Genomic DNA, 14,724 nt, shown 5'->3' on the forward strand with positions numbered 1-14,724 from the left:
AGGACATATATCCTGGGCAGAAGTCTCCTTCCTTACCTCAGATGAAGACTTTGCAGGAGGGTGTAGATCAAGGAGCAGCCATGTCTTCTTTGAGCATAAGGTCAACAAAAGCTGATCACTCTAAATCTGGATCAAAAGTCTGAAGGAGTTTTCCTTTTCAGGATACAAGTCAAGTGGCTCAGTCTAACAGCAGTTGCAAGAGTGAAGGACAATCAACCAAACCGAAATCGGCTAAATTGGAAAGGTTGGAAAACCCTAGATCTACTAAGGATGAATTAAGCAAGACAAAACTCACAAAGCCAATTTACTTATGCCAAAGAAGACACAACAAGACAGAAAAATGATGGGCCACTTCTTTACCACTTGAAGCATACAAAAAAAAACAAGATACCTCAATGACTTTGAAACAGACCAATCTGCTGTCATCTATTGTTTCAGAACAATGCTTGTGTGGAGCAAATAATGCAAATGTGAAACGGAACCATCTGTGTGGTCATCCTTTGCTCTGACTGCCTACAACTGCATAAATACTGCCGAGTGTGTGGAAAAGAGGAGATGAACTCTGAGAAGAAGGTTCTGGGGGATCCGTTTCAAAGTTGTAGCTCAAAAGATACACAACAGGAACATCAGACTCAAGAGCAGCATTCACGACAAGAGGACAGCAAAGAACATAAGGGCATCCAAGGCACTATGACATGTGTGGAGATGACTTTGAGTCTTCCAGGCTATAACAAATACACAACGGCCAAGATCACATACTGCATATCTGATGGCATACAAGGGGTATTAGCTTTGTGTATTATATCTTAGTTTAAGTAAAGCATTCTAGACATATAACTGTGCAAAATATATTATAATATCAGTTATATAATATAGTATTACCTTTTAATTTCTGTGCCTTACACATCTCTTCTAGGACAAGGATCCCTGTCCTGGGTCACCATTCGAGGGTGGTCAATTTGTGGCTTATCTGCCACTCAACCCAAAGGGACGGAGTTTATTGCCTTGCCTGGAAAAGGCATTTATTCAAGGCCTAACATTTAACTATTAGCTCAGGCAAGAAGGCTGGTGGTGATGCAAAAGTAACCCTGGGGCAGGATCCCCCACAAGACCAGGGTGGATGGAGGAAAGAGTGGGTGAGTCCAGATGCTAAGCTGAACAAACACTAAGCTTGCAAAGATAATTATACCATGGCTGGTGGCATAGACATGTTGATGTGTGATTTTCTATGATTTTAGAAAGTACTAATTAGTCTTTTAACTTATGTTTTCCTAATATAACTTTAGTAAGGATGTGTTAGTGCTTGTTAGCTTAACCACAGGGGTGATTGCCCCAACTACAGTGCCTAACAAAAAAGGATCTCTTTTGTAGTAGAGAGTAGCCATTTTTATTATTAGGTAATAATCTGTTACAATGACTGTGACCAGGCATATCCATGGCAGTGGTTTAAAACATTTGCATTCACTCAGACATTGCCAGTTGAGGTGTCATGCTTTTTAAAAAATTCCAGTTTTAAATTTTTTTATTGAAATTAAGTTTTGCAAAAGGGACTCAGAATTGTAATTTAAATTTTGATAAGGAATTCAATTCAAACAGATTAATAGAATGTAAAATACATTAAAGCGCTCCTATTATGGGTAATCAAAGGTTCATATTTTGGTTTTGGGAGTCCCCAACAACAGGTTGACATGCATGCAGGGGCACAATTAACAATTTCATTGTCTTAAAATATGCATTTATATTTTCCTTTTTTGCTCAATGACTCCCAAAACGGTTAGTTTTAACGATTCATTTTTCCAAACTCCTCCTTTGCGTGACGCTAAACTGCGGTGATTGGTCTGATGACCCAGTCTGTTGTGATTGGTCTACTGCGTGCAGCGCAGGTCAATAACAGAATGCCCATCACCATTACTTAGCCCACAGCTTGGTGGTAAACACCCATACAGCCATGTTATATGTGTTGGCCTTATGCAGAAACGTATTGATAAAGCACTGCAGTTTGTACACTAATGTATTGCTCTATTCTTTATCAGAACTACAAGTAATAACAACGACAAACATTTACTATTCATCCATACATTTCTAGACAATTGCGAGTAAACAGATATTGCTGTTAGACAGAGACCTACAAGCTGTGCAGAGCGAACACAATACACACAACTCAATATGTATTTTGCATGCTACAGTAGGCTCCAGAGTACATGACGGCAAGTGTTTAAAATAATTACTCTACTTTCACCGGCACCCCACCGGCACAAGAATCAAAGCCACGTTCCTGATGCTGTCTCGGAGGAGAGGAAAAAGAGCCCGCGTCTGCACCCAGCGCCGAAGACGAGTCACTGAAAAAGTCTGCTCGCTTCGCTGTGTGTTCACCATGCCCCTGCCTGTTGCAGGCGGCGAGAGCAATTGTCATGTTTGTGTTTGACTGTTTCACTATGCAGTGCAATAAAGTCGTAAAACATTCAAAACTCACCTTAATATCAGAGCAATTCTCCCCCACTCACTCCCCTCTCACTCACTCTCACACACGTGTGGTATTTAAACTCTCCCCGCCCCCCAACGGCGAGTTATCCTCAGGGTGTGCAGCCCGCTTCGCCTGCTGTCACAGTTCACAGAAGCGTGGCAGGCACTGCCAGGGGTATCAGAGTGGGTTATGAAATCAATAAAGAACAGCTACATGCTTCAGTTCTTCCGCAGGCCACCCCGTTTCAATGGTGTGTTAATGACCACTGTACGGGAGTGAAAAGCCTCAGTTCCGCTAGAGGAAATATACAACCTCCTTCTCAAAACACGCTTGTGAGAGACAGTGCCCCTAGCAGACCACGAGAGCGGCTTCAACAGTCGCTATTTTCTGGTACCAAAGAAAGACGGCGGACTCTGCCCAATCTTGGACCTGAGACCGCGCGCTTTCAAAGTGCTTGTTCTAAATGATTACGCTTAGACAAATCCTCTCACGCATCAGACCGAGAGATTGGTTTATCTCTGTGGATTTAAAGGATGCTTATTTTCAGATTCAGGTAGCCCCACGGGCGTTTCCTGAGATTTGCATTCGAGGGGATAACGTACCAATTCACGGCCCTACCCTGAGCGCACTGCTCAGCGACAAGCTCAGCATCTTAAAAAGCTTTTAGGGCTAACTGAATATGCAAAAGAGCATGCTGGTACCGAGCCAGGATGTCTCCCTTTTAGGAGTGGAGCTAAATTTCAATCAATATGCGAGCGTGTCTGTCGGAGGAACGCTCACAAAAACTGATCAGCTCTCTCGCAGTATTAAAGTTAGGTCACTCTCCCTGCCGAAATGCTTTCAGAGGACGCTTGACCAGGATGGCTGCCACCTCGACAGTGTGCAAACTAGGGCTCATACATATGCGAGCGCTTCAGCTCTGGCTAAAGTGCCGGGTGCCACAGAGTGCATGGCGCCTTCACGGGCACCTTGTGTATCAAAGTGACGCGTGATTGCTGGGTTGTGCTGACCCCTTGGCGCGATATATGACTCTGTATCGCCAGTGTGTTCTTATTGGCCAAGTGGATCGGGAGAAAGACTGTTACAACAGATGCATGGAGCATGGGCTGGGAAGCTGTATGCAACGGCAGACCAGCCTTCGGGATGTGGTCAGAAACAGAGAAGTTGTGGCACATAAACTGTCTGGAGCTCCGTGCTGTACACCTAGTGCTCGAGTGCTTTCTTCCGGACATTCTCCACCATCACGTTCTCATCAGAACTGACAGCATGACAGTGGTAGTGTCTATAAATCACCAAGGGTAGCGTGAGCTCGTGGCCGCTGCTGCGGCTGGCAAGAGACCTTCTTCTGTGGGCAAGATCGACACCTCTCCATCCGGGGAGTACATGTCCCCAGACACCTGAATCATGGCTTGGATTTACTGTCGAGGAGCGGGGTAGTCCACGGAAAGTGGAGATTACACCCTTTTAAAGTCAATATGATTTGGAGTGTGTATTCGGCAGGGCAGAGGTGGATCACTGGGACTGGATGCACTAGCTCACAGCTGGCCGAAAGTAAGCAAGTATGCTTTTCCTCCAGGGAAACTTCTGCCTCTCGTGCTTTGCAAAATCAGATAGGAAAACAAATCTGTTCTGTTAGTGGCAGCGAAATGGCCCAATCAGCCGTGGTACCCAGAACTGGTGGAGATGCTGGTAGCCCCACGTCGTCTATCCCACTGAAGCGAGACCTCCTCTCTCAAGCACAGTTAACCATATAGCATCCAAATCCGGAGTCATGGAGCCTTCTTCATGTCTGGCTGCTCGACGGAGCTGCTTGTAAAGGATGCACTTCCTCACCGCGTGTTGAACACTATGTCTGAGGCTAGGTCTCCTTCCACTAGACGTCTTTAAGCACATTAATGGAGTGTTTTCACAAATTGGTGCGGGGTCACAAGGCGAAGGCCCATTCAACTACCAATACCAATAATTCTTGCCTTTCTTCAAAAAAAAAAGGCCTGTGCGAGCCCATACAATCAGCGAGCTTGCATGTGCTCTCTTTCAAGACAGCACTCCTGCTCGCGCTGTCCTCTGTTAAGCGAGCTGGGGACCTGCAGGCACTGTCAATTGACAACGCGTGTATTGAGTTCGGGACAGGTGATTGCAGACTCAACTTAAAGCCTAGGAAAAGTCTAAAGTGCTTTTGACTTCATTTAAAGCGCAGGTCATAACACTATCTGCTTTCCGCCCAGAAACACTGGCCAGGCCGGAGCCACTCAATGCACTCTTGCTGTGCCCTGTAAGTGCAGTGTGCATTTATACCGAGCGCTCTATACAGTTCAGGCTCTTGAAGCAGCTAGTTGTATGTATGCATTTGGAGGACGCACAAAAACGCCTGCCTGTGTCCAGACAAAGGCTGTAACACTGGATCATCGACACAATTGCTTTGGCTTTTTGGCTCTAAGTGCGTGAGATGTCCTATAGGGGTTCAGGCCCACTTAACCCTCGGACTCGCGTTCCCGTGGGCCTGGGGCAAATGGGCATATCTATTCAGTACATTTGCATGGCGGCCAGGCTTGTCATCACCCAGCATTTTAGCGAGGTTTTATAACCTAGATGTGTCGTCGCTTGCATCACATGTGCTGTCTATCTATCGCACGCACCTTCTCAGCCTCAGTTTATGATCTGAGCTGCTTTCCTCAGTGGTTTCTACTAATATTATTGCCGCTCTCTCATTACGGTTCCGTATGTGAAACTTGACCATACTTAGTCGAGCCAGGCTCCATCGCTGTGCACACGGCGGAAATTTATACGTTTCCCATAGCAATGTTGAGTGACCGAATCGAAAGGGACCATGCTCTTGGTTACTAACGTAACCTCAGTTCCCTGAGATGAGGGAATGAGACATTGCTCTTAGTGCCGTGTTACCAAGCTCAGGATCTTAGAATGCCAAGCGCTTCAGTCAAGATTCTGAATGGATGATGTACAATCGCTGCTTTATATAGAGTGCGGAGCCCCTCATATTTTGCATGCTTGAACAACCATTGGCCAGTTTGATGGCATGATTCAATAAGGCTTCAATAGTATTTGGAGAAAAGGGGTAATTTCCCATAGCAATGGTCTCGTTCCCTCATCTCAGGGAACGAGGTTATGTTAGTTTTTTCCCGGGTCTGCACGCACAACCAAGTGGGGGGGTATAAATATGTAAATGTAAATATAAATATAATATTCATTCACTTAGAGCTGTGTTACACACTGCATGAAAGGTAATTTCAAAAATCAATAATAGGGGCACTTTAACATATTTAATGTATGGGCTTGATAAAAAAAAAACTTACAATTGTACTTTTAATATATTAAAACTTAAGTATATTTTTGGTGTCTGCTAAACTGGAACAACTAATTATGTACTTAATGCACTTTAATTGTGGTCCAACTAAATATATACTTAAGTATATTTGATTGTGTATACTTCAGGTACACTTTAAATATCTTGCATTTAAAGATGTTATTATGCAGATATTATACAGTTCTTATTAATAGTGATATTAAAAACATGTCAGCCATTAATATTAAGACACATTTGCATTGTGCAATAAAAGAAATACTCCAAAAAAGTTTCATTATAATTTTGTATCAGTAAATCTTGAGAGATTATGCCACTAAATATGTTAATGGATTTGTTGTATAGTTAGTATGATATAAATGTATTTTAAAAAATGATGGCATAGGGCTTTTTACTAAAGAAAACCTTGTAAGAAAGTTTTTTAAACATGTTTAAAAAACTGCAGGCCTGAAGGATAAATCAACATTTAGTATATTTATTATATTTAATAAGTGTGGGACTGGGAGAAAGAATGCTTAATTTCTCAGAATGCATTAATTTGACATTTAAAATATCCAGTTTCAACTTTTTTGTGTGAATTTTGAAAATATTTGTTTGTGTGCAACAGTGGATATCCAGACTCGACATACCTTACCTCACTTGTGTGAGGGCACTGGTGGCTCATGGGATTGAAGGAGTACCTGCAATAAGTCAAGATCAAGCCAAAATCCTGACCTTGAAGAATAACACAATCATAAAAACCACAAATAATAGTAAAGTGTGCATACTTCTTTTTATATATTTCCTTCCTAGAAATGTAAATCAAGTAAAAATCAATGTAAATAATCTAAATATAATACTGATTGTAAAAGACTACTTAATCCGTTTATTTGAATGTTTATGCAGTATTTCTATTAACAGTTATTGTTGTTGTTTATGTACTTTTGTACTCATTTTAAAGTGCCATTTTCATTCTATAATCATGTTTTAAATCTGTATTAATGTATAGCATCAGTAATGCTCAACATAATGCTGCTGTATATTCTGAATCAGTTGAGTATGCTTTTAATTGAACAATGATCTTGTTTGAGAGATGTTTTTGTTAGTCACTCTATAATTAAAATTCAACAGTCCAGCAAATCTCTGATCTTTCATGAATATTGAATCTGTGTATTATTTTTGTTGTAAAACCGTAAGGAAGGTGCATCATATGTAACAGATTTTGAATAAGCATATTTGGGCTCGCTAGAATTTATTTTCTATTTTTTTTGCAAAAACATGCGACCACAATGCTAGGGCATTATTGGTAATGCAAAAGTGTTCATTCGATTTTCGGTTATTATGGCATTGTAAGTTTTCAAAGGTGCACTGAATACTCTACTCTAAACTCTTGTCTAAACATTACCTTCTTAATTTTTGAAAACCCTGCTTTTAATGATATGGCTCATATGTCTGTAGGCTGAATAAATTCATTCCAGTAAAATGAGTTTTTACTGTGCATTATACCGTATACACATGAATCTTATCAATATTTTCATTGTTCCTTCTTTCCACTGTACAAAAACAAGTACAGCAACATTCCTGTGCTTTTCCTAATGTGTCAAAAGCAATCAAAGCTAAAGGGTCGTATTCGGCTTTTCTCTTTCTTTCTCTTTGAATCTGTCCTAATACAAACAGAGGCTGGAGATTCACTCAGTCATTAGTAGCTCAGTTCTGAGACTGTCTGGACCTTCTCCAGGATGAACACTACTGTACGGCCTGCATCAGGCAGAGTGGGATCAACACAAAGCGACAGGGTACAGCTGCCCTGAGTGCAGAAAGACCAGCTCTCAACCAAAACACTGACCGCTACAGCCATCAGGAAATTTAAAGAGACAGCTTAAAAATTTCACCCTCAAACAAACCATTATGTTGAATGTAGTGACTGCAACAGGACAAAATCCAACTGGGCATTTGAAGTCAGTGTTGAGCTCTCATCATGACAAAATTGTGGAGCTTATGGAATTTAACTGAAATATTTGCATGAATCAGCTTAAAGTATTAATATCTGTGGCCAAGTCGGTATAGATAGATAGATAGATAGATAGATAGATAGATAGATAGATAGATAGATAGATAGATAGATAGATAGATAGATAGACGGAGAGGACTGTATGTATAGATGGATAGACAGACAGATAGAGAGAGAGATATATGTATGTATAGATGGATAGACAGATAGATAGATAGATAGATAGATAGATAGATAGATGAGATATGTATAGATGGACAGACGACAGACAGACAGATAGAGAGAGATGATAAAGTCAAAAAAATAAAAAAAAATACAAAACAAAAAATCAGATAAATAAAAAAAAAAAAACAAAAAAAAATATAAAACACATACATGTATGTATAGATAGATAGATAGATAGATAGGTATACATGGATAGACAGACCAGACAGACAGATAGACAGATAGATAGACACACAGACAGACAGACGGAGATATATGTATGTATAGATGGATAGACAGACAGACGATAGATAGATAGATAGATAGATAGATAGATAGATAGATAGATAGATAGACAGACAGACAGACAGACAGAACAGACAGACAGACAGACGGAGATATATGTATGTATAGATGGACAGACAGACAGACAGACCAGACAGACAGACAGATAGATAGACAGATAGATAGATAGATAGATAGATAGATAGATAGATAGATAGATAGATAGATAGATAGATAGATAGATAGATAGACAGACAGACAGACAGACGGAGAGATGTATGTATGTATGATGGATAGACAGCCAGATGATAGATAGAACAGACAGACAGACTCAGACAGACAGACAGACAGACAGATAGATAGATAGACAGGTACAGACAGACAGAACAGACAGACAGACAGACAGATAGACCGACAGACAGACAGACAGACAGACAGACAGACGAATGACTGACAGACAGACAAAAGACAGATTTAATGTTATATATTAAAAATGAAGCATGTTAGTAACTTTCCAAAATAAGTTAATGTTCAGCAGTTGTTTAAAAGAAACTGTTGATATTGTGTCATAACATATTGAACGTGATCAGTTTGTGCCCTCTGGTTTGTTTCCCTGCATCTCTACTCAACACCCAGCCAGCACAGATCCGATCCCCACAGTCCTCTGCTTTCAGAGCAGAAAACCTTCCCTTTGGCAGTATTCCTGGTCTCTCACTGCATTGTCTTCATCAAAATGGCTGAGCTGAGAGGTCTGCTGCTCCAAGAGCAACTCAGCGGTCCTGCAACAATTCCCTGCGGACAGTGAGTTTCTGCGTGGACTGCACCAGCAGCTGCTGGCAGTACAAAACAATGCTTTCTCCCAAGCTCTGTAGTTGTGTGTGGGTTAATATCGTGGATAAAAACTTATTGTAATTTGTAACATGCTGTTTGACATTGTTACCACGAAGATTGTGAATATGGCTACAACATTGTTTTAACAAATTATTCTTGATTTTATGTAAATGTATACTATGCACTTGATTATAGTGTTGGCAAAACTGAATTATGTTTGCAGCTTGCAGAGGTAGCTGTTGAGCTCTGTGTAATTTTATTTCTTGTACATATAGGGGCCAGTTTCAGCAACAGCTTTTTTTTCTAAATGTTCTCATAAAGTGACCAAACCTAAGGATCATCCAAGAATAAATACATTTCAAAAGGTTGAACAAAGCAATGTATGTTTCTCTTGATCAGCTGTTTGATCTAAAGGCCCATGCTTAAAATTTTGTCGTTTTTCAAAAAAAAAAAAACTTTTATTGAGCACACATTTTGTTACAAAAGATTTATCTTTTCAAACAATGCTGTTCTTTTGAACTTTCTATAATCAAAAGAGTCATAAAAAGGATGTTTCCATAAAAAATACTAAGAACACACAACTGTTATGAACATTTTGATAATAAACGAATGTTTTATTGAGCCTCAAATCAGCATATTAGAATGAGTTTCTGAAGGAATCATGTGAAGACTGGGGTAATGATGCTGAAAATTCCGCTTTGCATCACAGAAATAACATTTTTTTTAAAATATATAAAAAAAAAAGATATTAAAATTATATTCTGTTTTAAGTATTATTCTTGACCAAATGAATGCAGATGTAGTAAGCATAAGAGATATTTTTGAAAGACAGCTCACCACAGCTGTCCTGTCTGTCTATATATCTTGCCAAGCACAAGAACACAGGGATGAAAAATGTGTAAAGAAGCTCAAAAATCAGTTACATTTTTTTCCCAATATTTTTTTATTTTTAAAAAGATACACTTAGGTTCTTAGGCACTAGGTTCTTTAGTAGTTTTGATGACTTTTTCCTACTCTAAAATGTGGGCGGGGTACGTCATAAGTTTTGGCTGGTAGCGTATTTATTCTCAGGAAAAAGCAATGAACATAAATTACTTTGTTGACGGCCTGACTGAACCTGTCAAACAGGTTATGTACTCTAAACACATACTTGTTCCCCTTTTTCTCCTTCTCTTGCAATCACTTGCTCGGTATGGAACTGATTATGTAGCTTACGGTGGTGTAGAGAGAGAACACTGAATTTATTACAGCTTAATATTGTAGTTTAAGATTTCACTGTGTGAAATGGCAGAGGAGGAGTTGGTTTAGAAGACCTCGATCCGTTCAACTGTCCCATCTGTCTGGAACGCACTCCAGGATCCAGTGACGATTCCCTGTGGACACACAACTACTGCATGAGCTGTGTTAAAGACTACTTGGGATAAAATGGGCAGCCGCAACAGACACGGGTTACAGCTGCCTCAGTGCAGGAAGACCTTCTCGCCTCGACCCTGAACCTCAACAAAAACACACATGTTGCAGAAGTGGTGGAGCGGTTTTTAAAAACACAGGCCTTCCGGATCCTCCACCTACACGTTATGATGGACTGGACGCATGCAGAGAAAAAGCTGCACAGCAAAAAAAACTCCAAAAAACATCAAAGATGTGTCCAGAAAGTGAGGATTTGTGCTGCAGGGCCCCACCTGAGATATCATAACAATGACTATCCAAGAGAAAAGCACCACAGTTATTGTTGGTAACGGGGACCTAAAGGAAATCTTTGTTTGCCACAACAAACAGGCTATTGGAGTTTTCTTGTCGGACAGACCACCGGTTCATCTGCCCACTGTGTCTTAATGAAGCCCACCAAGGACATGAAGCGTTTTCATTGGCAACTCAGAAGACGAAAACACTAGAGTGCAGTACAACTCTAGAGAAACGAGAGCACAGGAGTAAAGAAAAAACAACTGGACATGGTAGGGGACAATGTAAAAGGAGAACTCATGGCTCTATTTTTAAGAACTGAATTTTTTACTGTTTGTATTAATTCAGTAGTGGGATTTTCCCGATTTTTTCGCTACTCTATAAATAAATAAAATGATTGTTCCAGTATCTTTGTCTTGTTAAGATGTTTCTACTGGAAACATCCCTAAAACACATTCAAATGAGAAGGAAAATAATGTATTAATTCTTGTTGTAGCAAAACTGACTGTGGTTTGTATAAAAAACACGTAAAAAACACTTGACAACAGGTATGAAAAAGCAACTTGTTTTTCCATGTAAATTAAGTTCCACTTACCACATCAGTAATAGGAAAAATACCATATTTTTTGGTTTCAACCTTACTCTCTCTACATTACCTCAGTTCAGACTGAAATAAATCCCCTTCCATTAAACCTCTGTATGGCTGAACGGATGTTTAATAACGACTCCGTAAAACAACTCTTTTAGTTATGCTCTTTAATAGTCCTGGAAAACATGGTAAGGCAAAATGGTCACATCACACACAGAAGCGTTATGAACTCTACGGTCCTCATGACCACACGCACAGTCCAATCCAACCAACCCAGAGTCAAGCACAGAAACAGCAGCACTTCAGATTCTCCAAAAAATTAAATGAAGAACCGTTGATGGAGGGCTTTCAAGAAACAAACCACAACAACAAAAAACAACCCGTGCGTGCTTCTCTGACGTGTTGTGGAGGGGGAGGAGCCTTAAATGCTTGCGGATAGGGGTGGGGTTTGAATTTAAACCAATCAGTGAACAGAAATGTAAGCTGGGGCCTCTTATTGATGCTCTTCATCAGTCAAAAAGCCAAGCAGGAAAGTTGGAACTGTAATTCACAGAGTGCAAACGGAAACTTTTGTGACTCGAGAGCTTTCCGAAATGTCTCAAAAGTCACCATGCATCTTTATTAACGCCACAGTATGCATCCGAAATGTACATAAAAAAGTGCATTATTAAGACAGCGACGATGTGTGCAGTGTGCATTCACAAAAAAAAAAAAAAAAAAAACAAAAAAATGCGAGACAAAGATAGACCTGTTACGCTGAGCGTGGTGTGAGTGAAACAGTCCACAATGACTCACTGTTTCTCATATGTGCCAGACAAAGAGAAGGCAAATACATCAGCCGTAGAAATTTAGAGCTAAAAGCCTTTCGAAGCTTCATTTCATTAGTGGTTTCATTAACGCATAAATTAATAAATACATTTCACTGTAGGCACACCAAACTGCACTATGTTTGCGTATCTAACATCCTAAAAAACGTCTAGGCATGATGCGATTTAGCGCTGGTTAAGGCTGCATTTGCAGCAGGAATTCTGCACTCTGCAAACCTGAGGGGCGTTTCCTGTTTTGGGAAAGCTATTGGATTGAGAGAGCCTGAGGAAGGAAGCAGCTTGGCTCGATCCGAGCCTCTCTCTGGCTCCCAGTCGCACAATTATATATCCACGAGAGACCCTCGCACCTGCAGCTGAGCTCAATTGTGGAGCTCAAAAAAAAAATAAAGGACGAGGAAGAGACTACTCTCCAAACCATCATGCTATAATAACTAATGTATAAACTTGAGAGATTTAAAGTGAGCATCCCAGCCCAGATGTGGATTGTTTTTGGGTGTAGGTGCCCTCCGAACAGTCTCTGAAACGGACCAGCGGTGCTTTAACACTAGCCAATGCAGACAGAACTAGGGATGAAAACCGATCGATGAACAGCGAAAGCTCTGATGTCATCAGCAGCCGAGATGAGTTCCAGAACCGGAATGTCGCTTGGCATGGATCGTCTGGGAAATGAAAACACAGCAGGGTTTGCTCGTGAGAACGGGGCCTCTAAGACTAGATGTTAAAGGCATAGTTCCACCCCAAAAATGAAAATTCTGTGATTATTTACGGTCGTTCCCAACCTGCATGACTCTTTCTTCTGCACAAAAAAATATCAGTTTGAAAGAATGTGTGGGAACAAAACCGTTTCTTTTGTTTCCCATTGACTTCCATTGCATGGACAAAAAATATCTTCTTTTATGCTTCACAGATAAAGAAAGTCTCACAGGTCCTGAAAACGACACGAGGCGAGTAATAATGACAATTTCTCATTTTTAGGTGAACTATCCTTTTTTTTTTTTTTGCAGGATGGCGATTAATTTACGTACTGTACATTCACTGAGAACAAAAAACAAACGTTAACGTATAGGCAGCAAATCCTGAAATGGCTTTGAAACTACAACAGACAGTGAATCATTCGTTCGGTCTGACTGCTGCTGGATCTTTTTGTTGGGTTACCTCAGGTCATAGGTCAGAAAATATGCTTAATTTCCTATGACCACCACATGATACACAAAAGTGCATCCGTAAACAATAGTACACCTGATCTGGGGGGTTTCAGAAATCAGTGGTAATGAGATTCCAGCCCTTCATGACCAGCAGAGCTGAGACGGCGTTTGGGGACGAACTACTGTCTACGTGCGTGTAAAACATGCGTTGGAGGCAATCTGGTGTTGGTCTACGACTGAGGCCACAGGTGAGAACGAGAGGTTTTGCAATGGTATTCGTACGTTAGCGGAAAAACAAAATTCCCCGAAATCAGTCAGCCACACCAATACATCAGGGCAGTAGTCGAACCCACACACGACAGGAGCGAATTCAGAATCTCAAGATCTTTTACTGCAAGGTCATTTTGACAAAACCACAGACGGTTAGGTTTTTTTTCTTATCTTTCATTTTCTTCGTTTTTTTTTTTTTTTATTCAGCTACAGTAAGTCACACAGTTATAGCGAAGGTCATGCCTCACGAAAAGTTTGGCACACTCGGTCAGGGACCAACAAAAATCACGATTCATCGACATTTTTTAGAGGAACTGCCAGCAAAGGCCATTTGAACTAAGGAACGACTGAAATGCAGACCACAAAAACAAATCAAACACAAAAAAAATTAAACCAATAATACGAAAGAGGACGGATATTTTTTCACTGAAGTGTTAGTTAGGATCACCATCCACAGGGAACAGGAAGACGCCAGCGGAACACAACAAGTAACTGAAACTCAATCCCTCGGATCCGAAACTCAAAACCGGATCGGGATTCAGCGAGTTGGAACATGGTGACCTCTTCAGACTAGTGCAAAAAAACAAAAATGGCTGTTCCACACCCACCCCCAGTGCCATTCGGGGGCCTGAACGGTTTATCTGCACTCGTAGTGATTATGTAAAACACGAGCATGCATCGAACAATGCGGCCATCCTAAGCATCTCCATGCATGTACAAACGCTGTTTCTTGGTTTTAGAGGCGCATACAGAATGGGTGTGTGGTTGGGAGAACAAGAATGTGACTAAAACGGGGTGAAAACACTAGGACAGGAACCAGAGATCCGGTGGATTGGGTGTGGAACTGCCATTCCTATATAAGTGCAAGCTGAGTGCAAACGACAGCAAACCAATGCAGGCGGTTCACGGGGGCCGGAAATATTCAAACATGAGTGAGGGCGGGTGGTGAGAGTTAGAAACTGACGGAGGACGGAGAGAAAGAGACTGTTAAAATGCCAGACGCGACATAGCATAAGGCGTTAGCCTGAGGGCGGTAGAGAGAGACAGAAAGAACGAACAGTTGGTGAATCTAAATCCGACAAACAACCTGAGGACAGACAGTCAAATATTGAAACAC

At 40.9% G+C, this 14,724-nt stretch overlaps 1 long non-coding RNA gene across 1 annotated transcript; it reads left to right on the forward strand.

The window, feature by feature from the left end:
- Positions 1-480: 480 nt before the first annotated feature.
- LOC122136578 lies at positions 481-6,417 on the forward strand. Its single transcript, XR_006154239.1, has 3 exons — positions 481-783; positions 917-1,136; positions 6,391-6,417. It is a non-coding gene; the product is annotated as an uncharacterized LOC122136578 (long non-coding RNA).
- Positions 6,418-14,724: the final 8,307 nt, after the last annotated feature.

This window comes from Cyprinus carpio, chromosome B3 (genome assembly GCF_018340385.1).
Source record: "Cyprinus carpio isolate SPL01 chromosome B3, ASM1834038v1, whole genome shotgun sequence".
Classification (NCBI taxonomy): Eukaryota; Metazoa; Chordata; class Actinopteri; order Cypriniformes; family Cyprinidae; genus Cyprinus; species Cyprinus carpio.